Raw genomic sequence first — 12,291 nt, 5'->3', positions numbered from 1 at the left:
TCCTTATCTACATTAGCACATGGCTCCGTACCTTTCTCAGCTGGGCAAGTTACATGCTGCCTTTTCGATGGTCTGCGCAGGAGTGGCAGAGGGAGCTTTCTCCTCCCTAGCCTTATCCTATTCTCATTGTCCCGCCTCTACTTCCTGTCTGGTTGACCCGCCTATACTTCCTGCCTGGCCAATCAGCGTTTTATTAAAATACATGATTGACAGAATACAGATAATTCTCCCACACCAGCGGCCCTCCCTCTGGCCTCATCTCTTTTCTTTTATTCCACCTCTGCCTCCCCTTTCTCTGTGGTTTGAAATACTATTTCGTGGAGCCCTGGAGCCCTTTTGTCGAGCATCCTTAATTTTGATGACGTCCAAGTTCAATCTCAAGGTCATTTCTCACCTTGGATCTCATCTGCTTAATGAACGTATGCACCTCAGCTATGTGACACTCATCCCAAACTGAACTCACCCACGTCTAGACCCGAAGCTGGGCTTGTGCTTTACACAGTTCTCTAAGCCAAAAACCGAGGCTCACTGTGCATCTTCTTCCCTAATCTCTTAGAACTGACTAGAAGCTAACCCTCCTCTGCCTGCTGGATCTCCTCTCTGCCTCTGCTGCCACTATGGAGCTCAGGCCCCAGCACCCTCACTCTGGTTACAGGATGGCAGTGTCCTTTTGGGGCAGAGTCCTTAAATGGCGTTGCCCTTTGCAGCTGAAGTGCCTTTCAGGAAGCATCTTTGCCATTTTGTGCTTAAGTTTCTGACGTGGCCCACCTGGAAGCCTTAAAAACCCCTGTGGTATTGTCTGCAGCTCCACAATGCTCTACTGTTCTCATGTCCCATCCCATCCCATTTTCAGCTCTCTTGTTTCTGGCATGTTCTTCTGTTCTCCTCACTTCCCCTCTATACATGGCTACCTCAGAATCAGCCCTTTCTCCTCAGCATGGATATCTCTTTCCCTTCAGTATGTCTCCATCTACTTCTCCAACGTTTGAGTGTGGACATCTATGCTTCAAACTAAAAATCTGTTTGTTGAATCCTAAGCTTTATATTCATTGTATTAATTGCAACTCACTGTTCCTTACATAAAAGCAATGTCTTGTGTGGGCAGGAATCACGTCTAGCTTGTTCAGATCTCTGTCTCTGGTGCCCATCATGGGTGTGGAAGAAGCTTCAACTTAATAAGTCATGCTCCCTGGTAAGACAGATGCATAAAAACACATGCATCCTTATAGTCTTCTGTACTTTTTTGTGGAAAAAAGATAATTACTTAATTATTCACACACAAGATAATAGAAATACATACAAAAATCCAAATTACTATAGAACATACAGTGGCTAACAATGGAAGCCTGCATGGGTGGGGAAAATATCTCAAGGACCATCCGAGGTGAAGAGACACAGATAATAAATGGGTACAGAGAGAGGGGGAAAATCCATTCCACATGGCCAGCCTTAAACATATGCGTGGGAACAACAAGAAATAGGTGGGCTTAGTAGGTTGTATTATGTATATGTGTATGTCTGTATGTATAAATTATATATGTGCATATAGTAACTAACTATAGAGAGGTTGTAAATTTAAGATGGAGTTGGGGTGATACAAGAGGAGTTGTCGGGGTAGAGGGTGAGAGGGTAGACTTGATATAAATGCCTGAAATCCTCAAAGGAAGAGGAGGAGATGAAGGTGAAGGAGGAGGAGAAGGAGAAGAAGAAAGAAAGAAGAAGTAAATGGAGTTTTGGACAGAGCTCTGCTACTAATTAGCTTTTCACCTGGAATACATACCCTAATTTCTTTCTCTAAATAAAAAGGGAGAAGAACACTTCACAGACCTATAGAGAGGTTTAGGAAGAGTAATTTTAGTGGAATGTATAGAAAGCATGGCACCTAGTAGGTGTTCAAAAGACAATAGCTTTTTATCCCTTGAATGTGTTTAAAGTCCTTTGTACATTCTTGAACTACCTGAGGATGATTGAGAGAAATAGAATCTATTTTTGAATGTGACTAAAATTATCACTTCAGTCTGGGTCAAGACAAGAAGTTCCTAAACTATAGTCTGATAGAAAATTGATCCCTTGTCCCCATTAAACTGTAATAAATGATTAAGGACACATGCAGAAACTTCACATTAGAAAATCCCTCAAGCTCTGACCTGGGGGGAATTATAGTCTGCATTTCTTTTGTACAGTAGAAGTTGACTAATTCATAGAGTATCTTGAGTCATCTACAGTTTAGATTCTGTATAATCTGGCAAGATAAACTTCTTCCCTATGTTTTATCTTTACCACCCTTGAACACTTAGGGAAAAATATATATAATATAAATATATTTTTATATATACTATAAATGTACTAAATATATATAAATAAATAAATATATGGCTATCTGTGACAATGCAGAAATGCTTTTGTAAACATATCATTATAACTCTAATCAAAAGCTGAAGGTAATATCAACACATTACTTTTTATTGCCCTGGGAAGAGATAAATCCTGTAAATCTGTCCTTATGGTGTTGGTGATATAAAGTATTCAGATTCTTTAAGTCTAAGAGATGACATCATGAACTTGTAGCGGGCACTTTGACATCTCTTTTGGAATGCCAACAGGTTGATTTCCATTAGTCCAGGCTGCCTGTGATAACACCTTCATTAACCGGCTTGCTTACTCTCAGGCAACTGTGCTGGGATTCTCATTTCTGTCTCTATAATACTGTGCTCGTCAAACACTATGTTCTCCACTTTTCTTCCTAACCTTACGTCCATGGGGGCGCATACTGCACAGGCGTGTAATTGGCTGGACATTCTCCAAACATTTATGCAGTAATCTGAGAGCTCATGCTCCTGTCCAGGTGTGTGAAGGTGGTGCTTTTATAGAACTACGGGCCCTTGGAATTCTGGGTGGGAAGGAAATGGCCAAGGATTTCCCTCGTTGATGCGTACAGCAGCTCCCATTGCACGGACTTGCGACACTTCTCAATTCGAACTGCTGAGGCCATTAATAGTCGGTGCTGACTGACAGGCTTTATATGAAGACTGGAGTCTAGCACTCTGTGACCAGCACTGCGGCCTTGGTGTAATGCTTCCTTGCAGAATTCTAGTCTGTGTTATCCGTCATGCTCAGCCCTGCTGTGCTTCAGAGCCAGGCACACAGATAGCATCCCTGTGAGAGCCCATGACGTTCCAGCCACACAAGGCTCCATCGTTATGACATTCTGGAAACAGAGGCAGACCAATGTGTATGTACATAGTTCTGTCAGTGATTTGGAAAGCTCAGGTCAGGAATCACTGTGTAGTAAGCCTCAGGCTGACTTTCAAATGTCCTCTCCTGCTCCATCAGACACATCTGCACCTCAAATGGCCTTCACTTCCCTTCATCCTCCAGCTTCTGAAATCCTGGGCATTTCTAATGCTCCACCATGCTTAGAAGAAAACCTTTGGTCTGAAAAAGTCCTTTTCCCAGAAGGTCTAATTCAGTGGGCATGGCTGGAGCTGAGACAGAACACCCTAACGCCAGTCCACTCTGCATCCATCTATTGTTTAAGCGTCTGTTCATTTCCAGTTCCAGGGCACAGAATTAATTGTTCCTTTTCTTTCATCCCACGAACCCACACTCTGTGTCCTGGTATGATGGGGCTGCTCTCCAGGTCTGGCCTCTCACATAATTGGCAGTTCTCAGGGCCAGGACACACATTGTCTTCAGTTTCATGGCCCTGCCCTTAATTCATCGCCTGGCACAATTCAGAAACGGTGCCAGACAGACACTAGTGTTTGGTGACACACCATGTATTTATAATTTAAAATTGCAGGGTAAATTCTAGAACAGTAAATACAATTCCGCAGCTGCTGCTGCCCTGTGACTCAGTGCTGGTATCGGTTTTCCTTTTATCTGAGGCTGCTGCCGAGTGGCGTCCCTCACACTGTCCCTCCCTGTGACACGCTTCCGCCTGCCAGTAAGCCGGAGCTGTCCGTTTTCATTTAAGCTGCCTCTAAAACCACTTTGTGTGTGTGTGTGTGTGTGTGTGTGTGTGTGTGTGTGTGTGTTTCAATTCTAGATTTTGAAATATTTTCCAAGGAGGAAAAAAATGCAGTCCTCTGTTGGTAACATTAAATGCTTTTAGTTGCTTTCTTCTTTTTGCTGTTTCTTGTTTTCTTTCTCTCTCTTTCTCTTGTTTTCTCACTCTTTCTCTTGTTCTCTCTCTCTCTCTCTCTCTCTCTCTCTCTCTCTCTCTGTCTCTCTCTCTCTCTCTCTCTCTCTCTCTCTCTCTCTCTCTCTCTCTCTCTCTCTTCCTGTCTATCTAAATGGTAGACTAGTGGACTAGGATCCTACTGACACCCACATACTCCAGCAGGGCTGCAAGCCTTACTCCCAAACACTAGCTCAGAATGGACCTCTGCTCCCTCCCCCTTTGCCTCGCTACCCTGTGGCCTCTTTCCAGTCTGCTCCCCTAAGTTCTTTCCTCTGCCTTCTATGCCCACCTTGCTCTCTTCCCCCTACTTAGCTGTCTAGTCTCCTGGTCACAGCCTGTCAAGGGTCTCTCATGTTCTGTGTGGTCATCATAGATAATGCCCACTTGACGAATCCTATTGATACTGCCTCTTGTTCAGTAATCCTCCTTAGAGAGCCTTGCTACTCCTGCCCCCCCCCAACCTTTGCATAGCTGCTTTTTACTCTTCCTGATCAACTAAGTTTTCAATGAATATTTTTGTTGAATGACAGAAAGGACAAGATGTACGGTTTGTAGGTGGTGAGATAAGCAAAGGCAGCTACTCGGGAGAAAGAGGAGGCCTCAATGCTGCACCCCGCTGTATCTATAAAATTCACCATAAACATCAGCTGATCTGTTCTTATTGAACATGCTCCATCGCCACCTTTCCCAGGCCACTGATACTCTGCAAAAAATACTTGAGTTAAAGGCACCAACCTAGTCTCCAAGGAACAGTCCCAGGTATTAAGAAGTGTCCCCTCTTTGAAATGACCTGAAAGAGATTTGAACTGTAGCCACACAGAGATATGTTAGGTGTGGACGGGGCATTAGTCACAAGGCATCCAGCGTCTGCAGGATGGACTCCAAGCCCTCCATCCTTCCAGGTCTCTGGCATCTGACCTGAAATTTATTTTCCTTCCTTTTTTAAAGAAGACTTGATTGCTGCAAAAGTGTCATTTCAGTAAACGGGGCGTCCACTTGTTCATCATGGCTCCAGCCATGACCCTACGGTACTCAGAATCCTTCCCTTCCTCTGGGACAGTCTCTGTTTCCTGTCCTAGAAATAAGCCAGGAGCTACCCCTTCCTGGGGACCCCCAACATTTTGTTCTAAGCTGTAACCCATGTTGGTTGAGGCAGTCAGGACTGGCTTATCTTCTGCGGTGGTCACAGGACACAGTGGGGAGACAGCTCTATGCCCTGATTAATTTATATATGCTCTTTCTGCTCAGGTACCATTCTGTACTCCCTTCTTATCCTTGTCTTTATCTGCTGGGGCTTCAGCTACCTGGGGCCAACTGTGTTCAGAAATCCTTAAGTGGAAAATGCCAGAAGTAAATAATGTATGGGTTTAAAATTGTGCACTTTGTGCGCCGCGTGATGAAATGACACACTGTCTTGGTTCACTGGACCTCTGGCCACAGTGACCGTGATAGCTACATGCTAATTGCCATCTTGGTTCTCATAAATGACACAATACTATAACAGCTTACATTCAAGTAAGTCTGACTTTACTTAGTAGTGACCCATTTTATTGTTCTTTTACATTATTACTTATTGGTAATCTCTTACCATGCCTCATTGAATAAATTGTATAAAATGTTCATATAAGGAAAAGCCTAGTACTATCTGCAAGTGCAGTCTTTCAGAGACAGTATCAGGCTCTTAGGACATGTGTCTTCTGAAGGGGGACCCTTGTCTTTATGTATTTTTAAGTTGTTAGACCCCAACTAACAACAATGCAGAGTCAAGGGCCACAATATATGCATATTTGAGAAGATGGTCATTTCTAGCTGGTGCAGTCCCTTTAATCCTGGGGCATGAAAGACCACGCTCCACAAGTTTGACACAGCCATGCTTGGTTGGCTTTGCACTGGCCACCCAACCCTCTCCTTCTGAAAGCGTTGTAAGCACCATGCTGTCCTGTCCTGACTCTCTGCCACAACTTTAGCCCCAGGCTGTTTAATTTAAGGCTGAGTTTCCTGGAAGCCGTTGGATTCTCCAGATCTTATCTCCTTTCTTTATAGAGTTCCTCCAGGTATGATGAGTCCACAGTAGGCCTCCTCTTTGCCCTTGTTTCTCTACCAGTGAATGGCACTTCCTGTTTGTAATTACAGCCAGCACTTAGAGTAACAGCAATGGCTTTTCTGTCGATACCACCCTTTCTGGAGAAGGGAGAGGGCATCTCTTGACTCCCGTGTTCATCTGTGTCTACTCATTCAAGCTGAGGCTCCCCAAACTCGAGCACCACAATTTCTGACCTGATTACCATGAAGACCAGTTCTTTTCTTCTCATTTTCCTACCCTTTGCTCTCTCACACAAGGGTAAGCAGCATTTTGAATGTCAGATGCAATCAATGTAATCCGCTTTTCCACAAGAGCTCTTCACAGTCTCCATATTGTTCTGAGGGTGAAGTCAAGTTTTCCTAAGAGAACTTTTCCTCATATATTCCTTTTGATCTCTACTTCCCCACCCCTATCTTTCGGCCCCTCTGCTCCCTTTCCTTCCTCTGAGGTCCAGCCATGCCTCTGCTTCTGCTGCAGCCACCACCCACTTCCACCCTCTCTGCTGGCAAACACATGCACAAAAGCCTGACGTACTCCTGATAATGTAGTTCGACCCCAGTGTAGGCTTCCAAAGCAGCCATCTGTGCTGACTGGAGCAGAGTCCCTTTCTCTCCCACCAACACAGGGACTGCTGTTCCTTCTCAGATCTAACGTACTGTAGCATTGTCATTTGTCTGTCTACAAGGAGAATGAGTGGATGGGATAGACGGATGGGTGGGTGGATGGATGGGTGGGTGTAGCATGAGGGCCGGCTTGTTGGGATATCTGTCCCGCCAAGTACCACACAGCCGGCAAATCCCAAAGAGAATCACACACAAGACTCCAAAAGGTTATAAACTGATTGACCCATTAGGTCAGACTACTTATTAGCTCTTATAACTTATGTTACCCCATTATCCTTATCTATGTTAGCACATGGCTCCGTACCTTTCTCAATGTGACAGCTTACATGTTGCTTCTTCGGTGGTCTGCGCAGGAGTGACAGAGGAACCTCCCTGCTTCCCAGAATTCTTCTGTTCTCATTGCATCACCTCTACTTCCTGTCTGGTTTTCCCGCCTATACTGCCTGCCTGGCCAATCAGCATTTTATTAAAATATGATTGACAGAATACAGATAATTCTCCCACACCTGGTGGGTGGATGGATGGGTGGGTGGATGAATGGCTGGATGGATGGGTGGATGGATGGATGGATGGATGGGTGGATGGATGGATGGGATGGACGGATGGGCAGGTGGATGGATGGGTGAGTGGATGGGTGGATGGATGGGTGGATGGGTGGATGGATGGATGGGATGGACGGATGGGCAGGTGGATGGATGGGTGAGTGGATGGGTGGATGGATGGATAGGTGGATGGGTGGATGGGTGGATGGGTGGATGGATGGATAGGATGGATGGATGGGCAGGTGGTTGGATGGATGGATGAATGGATGGATGAGTGGATGGATGAGTGGATGGGGGATAGATGGATGGATGGATGGATGATAGACTGAGTGGACGGTTAGATGGATGAATTGATCATCTCTGTGGTGCGCCCCTTGACCAGCAAGGAAGAACGACTACAAAGTCGAGGATCCTTCTCAAATCACACTTTATTGGAGCCTCTTGGTTGAAGGGAGAGAGAGAGAGAGAGAGAGAGAGAGAGAGAGAGAGCAAAGGCCAAGCGGCATCTGCTTATATAGGTTAAAGGGACTTGGGTACTGTCCTGATTGGTGAATACCAGTCTGCTGATGCCCGAAGCCTTGGGATTGGCCAGGGACAAGGCTCAATTGCGCATGTACAGGCAAAGGGCGCTCAGCCCCACGTGGCAATACCAAATAAAGACTTGTTTACCTCCAAGCTGCAGGACCACCGGCACCATCTTGTAATGGTGATATCCGGACGACTCCTTACACATCTCTACAGAAACAATAGCTTGTCCGAGATCTAGCCTTCTTTTAAAAAGAAGGAAATTTCTACAGAATGCATCAATCATCTGTGAAACTGTAAAAGTTGATACAGACTCACCACAGGAACTTTTGTTTGAAAACTGCATTGCTTTTGGGTCATTATTTGTAAAAAGGATCTTTAAAAATCAGTTTCAACATCCTAACAACCCCATATTTGGCAGAATGAACCAGAAGTATTGAGATTTATTTCTCAAAGGGGAAAAAAGCCAAGGCTCAGAATAATGAAATCTTTGTCTAATGGACTCCCAGGGACTTGACCTCTGTAGATAACTGGTTACTAGAAAATGAGCAAGTGTTTCTCTACCAGGAGAGCCTCGGGTGACAGAAACACAGATAGTGAAGCATGTCATAGGAGAGAACAGACACCACATCAATCCCTTTTACTTGATCAGTCACCTAGCAAATATTTTTGTTCATCTAGTATGTGTCAGGTCCACAGGCAAAAGTGAGGGTTGTATTGGATTCAATGTTTGCACAACAGGAGAGACAAATCATTTGAAACTTTGGGAGGCTGTGTAAAATCAGAGATGCAAGAAGAACCCTGTAGGAGAGACCAAGACGTCACCATAGGGCACATGGCAAGGGCCTTTCGTTTTCAGGGATATTGAGGACACTTTGTAGTACTCCTAAAGCAGGGTAGCCTTACAAGGGGATGGGCATGAGCTTCATAGACGTGTCAGAGTCAATGGAAAAACAAACAAAGCTTCCTGGATAAGTGAAAGGGAACATAGTTTATTGCAGATTCCTTTACTTTGCATTCTGAGTAAGGGTACAAAAGGTGTCTGGTCAGTTGTAGTTGTAAAGTTGGGTGATGATGTGGGATTCCCCTCTGTATGCTTCACTGGTTAATAAAGAAACTGCTTTGGACCAATAGTGGGGCAAAACTTAGCTAGCTGGGGGGAAACTAAACTGAATGCTGGCAGAAAAGAGGAGGAGTCAGAGAGAAGCCATGTAGCTCCACTGGAGCCAGACGGAACTTTACCCGCTAAGCCACAGCCACGTGACAATACATAGATTAATGGAGATGGGTTAAGTTAAGGTGTAAGAGTTAGCAAATAGGAAGCTAGAGCTAATGGGCCAAGCAGTGATTTAATTAATATAGTTTCTATATGATTATTTTGGGGCTGAGCAACCAGAAACCAACAAGCAGCCTTATTGCTACAAGAAAGAGTAAGACAGTGCAGGAAGCTTGGGGAGAGAAGGGTAGCACAGGATAGGAGTGAGTGCCTGGCACTGTGATCCTCCATCCTGAAAGAGCTACTTGCTGGTGCTTGTAGCCAAGGCCCTGCTGCAAGAGCGTGCCTCTGGACCTTCATTGGAAGTCAATCAAGATGAGATTGTCTCTCTTGGCCTCAGTTCTAACCTTCAGTTCCTTAGAGGTATGACTGCAGGTGGTGTGAGGGGTGTGCAAGTGAGCCACAGGGAAGCCTGCACCAGGACTGGACAGCCTCGGTTGCTGAAGAGGAGAGAATAGGCATGTAGGTTTCTGACAACTGAATCAGAGCTAGAAGAAAGATAAACTTGCTTCAAGACTCAGTATCATGGTCCTAGGGCATAGACCCTTGAGAATCCACACAAGTGTCCACACAGGGTCACACAATTTCAGAAGACAGTGGCTTTTAGTGCCAACCTACTGGGAAACTATTGCATCGCATTGCCACTAATCAAAAGAGAAAAAATCTTTTTTTTCCCCCAGGAACTCCAAGGTTGTGGTTTGTGCATGGTTTACTGCAGAACTCATGTGTGAGTATAATTCCTGTAGTCTTATGTTAATGGTTTTACATAGGTAGATAGTCCAACCATAGTGTTCATAAGTAGGTATAGAAAGTGGCTAGATAGGCCATTGGAGTAGAGCTCCCACGTGATATTCTGCATGTTTATTGATAAGGAGAGAAAACAGAGAGATACACGTTCTTCATGATGTGAAACAATCCAAGGAACCTTGCCAGAGCCTTTTCCATGCTTCTTGGGCTTCTAGCTTAAAACTATAATCAAAACAAACACTTTTCTTTATAATTAAACAGCCCCAGATATCCTGTTATAGTAACAGAAAGCTAGCAAGCAATCATTGAAAGGAGATACCTGAGTATACTTTCTTTTTAAACTATTTTTGAGATAATATAATTATATCAAATATCGCTTCCCTTTCCTCCCTCTGAGCTCTCCTATGTATTCCTCCTTGCTCTCTTTCAAATGCATGCCTCTTTTTTCATTGTCATTGCTTGCATGTCGGTACATGTCTATCCATATATATCCATAAATATGATCTGTTTGGTCTGTATAATGTCACTTGTATATAAGTTTTCAGGACTGGCCATTTTGATGCTGGATAACCTATGTATAACCTCTTAATGTGTTCTTTCCTGGGGAAGTCTCTCTCTCTCTCTCTCTCTCTCTCTCTCTCTCTCTCTCTCTCTCTCTCTTTCTCTCTCTCTCGGCATTCCTTACTCTGTAAGGAATTCTTGCTCTGTACATTCTTTGTGTAGGACTGAGATACCCTGGGCTTTCCCTGTCCACTTTAGCATGTCTATTGTTTGGTTCATGCTTTGGCAGTCGTGTTGGTGAGACTTTGTAGGTGCAGCTCCTGACAACCCTAAGAGGCACAGACAGCCTGTGCCTGATCCTCTGGCTGCTACGGTCTCTGTGCCCCTTCTTCCAATGATCCTTGAACCTTAGGTGCAGGGAGCTGTCTTGTAGATGTACCTGCTGGGGCTGGGCTCCACAGCGCTGCATCTTCATGGGTTGCAGTTTCTGTAATGGTTTCCTCTTGATACAGAGACAAGCTTTCCTGATGATGCGCGAGGACTACTCTATCTTTTGGTGTAAGGACAAATGTTTAGACTATGGTTGGGGGTTGGGATTATGCTGATTTAGTAATGTGACAGTTGTAGATTCTCCTCCAAGAGCCATGATGACTTCACTAGCCTTGGGCAGCTGTCTAAGTTTCCAGCCCCACGCGTGGTTTCCCTCTGTTTTGAATGGGGCTCAAGTCCAATTAGAGAGATGGTGGTTACCATCCAGGTATGTATCACTAACGTATGTTAAGCTTCTCATGCCATGCTTGGTCACTGTTGGGGTCCCTAGATGTACGACTATTGGTTGCTTTCCTCCTTTGGAAGCTTTCCTGGCGCCTTCTGCTACCAGGAATCTGGTCTTTAGTCGGGAGACTATCAAATCAGTTCTGACCCAGGAGCCCCTGAGCTCTGTTTCTGAAGTGCATGATGTCTTTAGCAATGAGGTCTTATTTTCCACCTCCGAGGGTGGTGGATAATAGCAATAGCCGATAACGTTGTAGGAGTCTCTTCACAACAGAGAATTGGAAGAATTTGCCTGTTTCCTGGGTTTTATTTTCCATAAATAATTTTCATCCTTGCTTTTTACTTCCCCGCCAGGCAGGTATGGCCTTCAGTTTCTTGTGCAGTGGCCATACTTTAGGGCACTGTTCTTCACTCCTGATCCGTAGCGATCTGTGGCCTCAGTACCGTAGTCTCTGCTTTCCCCTAGTCTGGGTCTCACTCCTGGATGTCAGATACACAGCAGCAGTGCCGTCCCAGCTCCTCGGTGCCCACCCTCTGTTGTCACAGGCCAGCGGCCCACAGCTGGCCAGTTACTAAACACTCTGTATTTAAGTGAAGCTGGCCTTAATGTGCTTCAGGTCACAAAATTTGTTTCTGTCCAAAATCAAAGTTTCCTGTGAGTAGGATTTAGAAGAACAGCCAGAACAACAAGGAGTGACTGTCGTTCCTTACTTTAAAATATCCCTTCAGAAACCATCAGCCCAAAGTCTTATTGCTTTGTTCTGTGAGTGGTGTCATGACCCGAAGCTGGAGCTAGGAAGTGATTGGGGCTCTGTACTAAGGTCAGTTCTCTTCCCAACACCAGTGTTTCCATTGGACTGGTCTCACATACACTGAATACTGAGGAAGCAGCATGAAGTGGCCTAGGGGTGCCGATGTGTTGCTGCCTTCCTAAGAATACATGATGATGGCAGAGCAGGGCCCGGGTGCAGTGTGAATAGATTGAGATGGAGACAGCAGCAAGCTGTCTGTTGACCATGATGTCCTAGAGGACTAAA

This window comes from Myodes glareolus, chromosome 27 (genome assembly GCF_982192425.1).
Source record: "Myodes glareolus chromosome 27, mMyoGla1.1, whole genome shotgun sequence".
Classification (NCBI taxonomy): Eukaryota; Metazoa; Chordata; class Mammalia; order Rodentia; family Cricetidae; genus Myodes; species Myodes glareolus.
Note: the sequence above shows the minus strand (reverse complement) of the source record.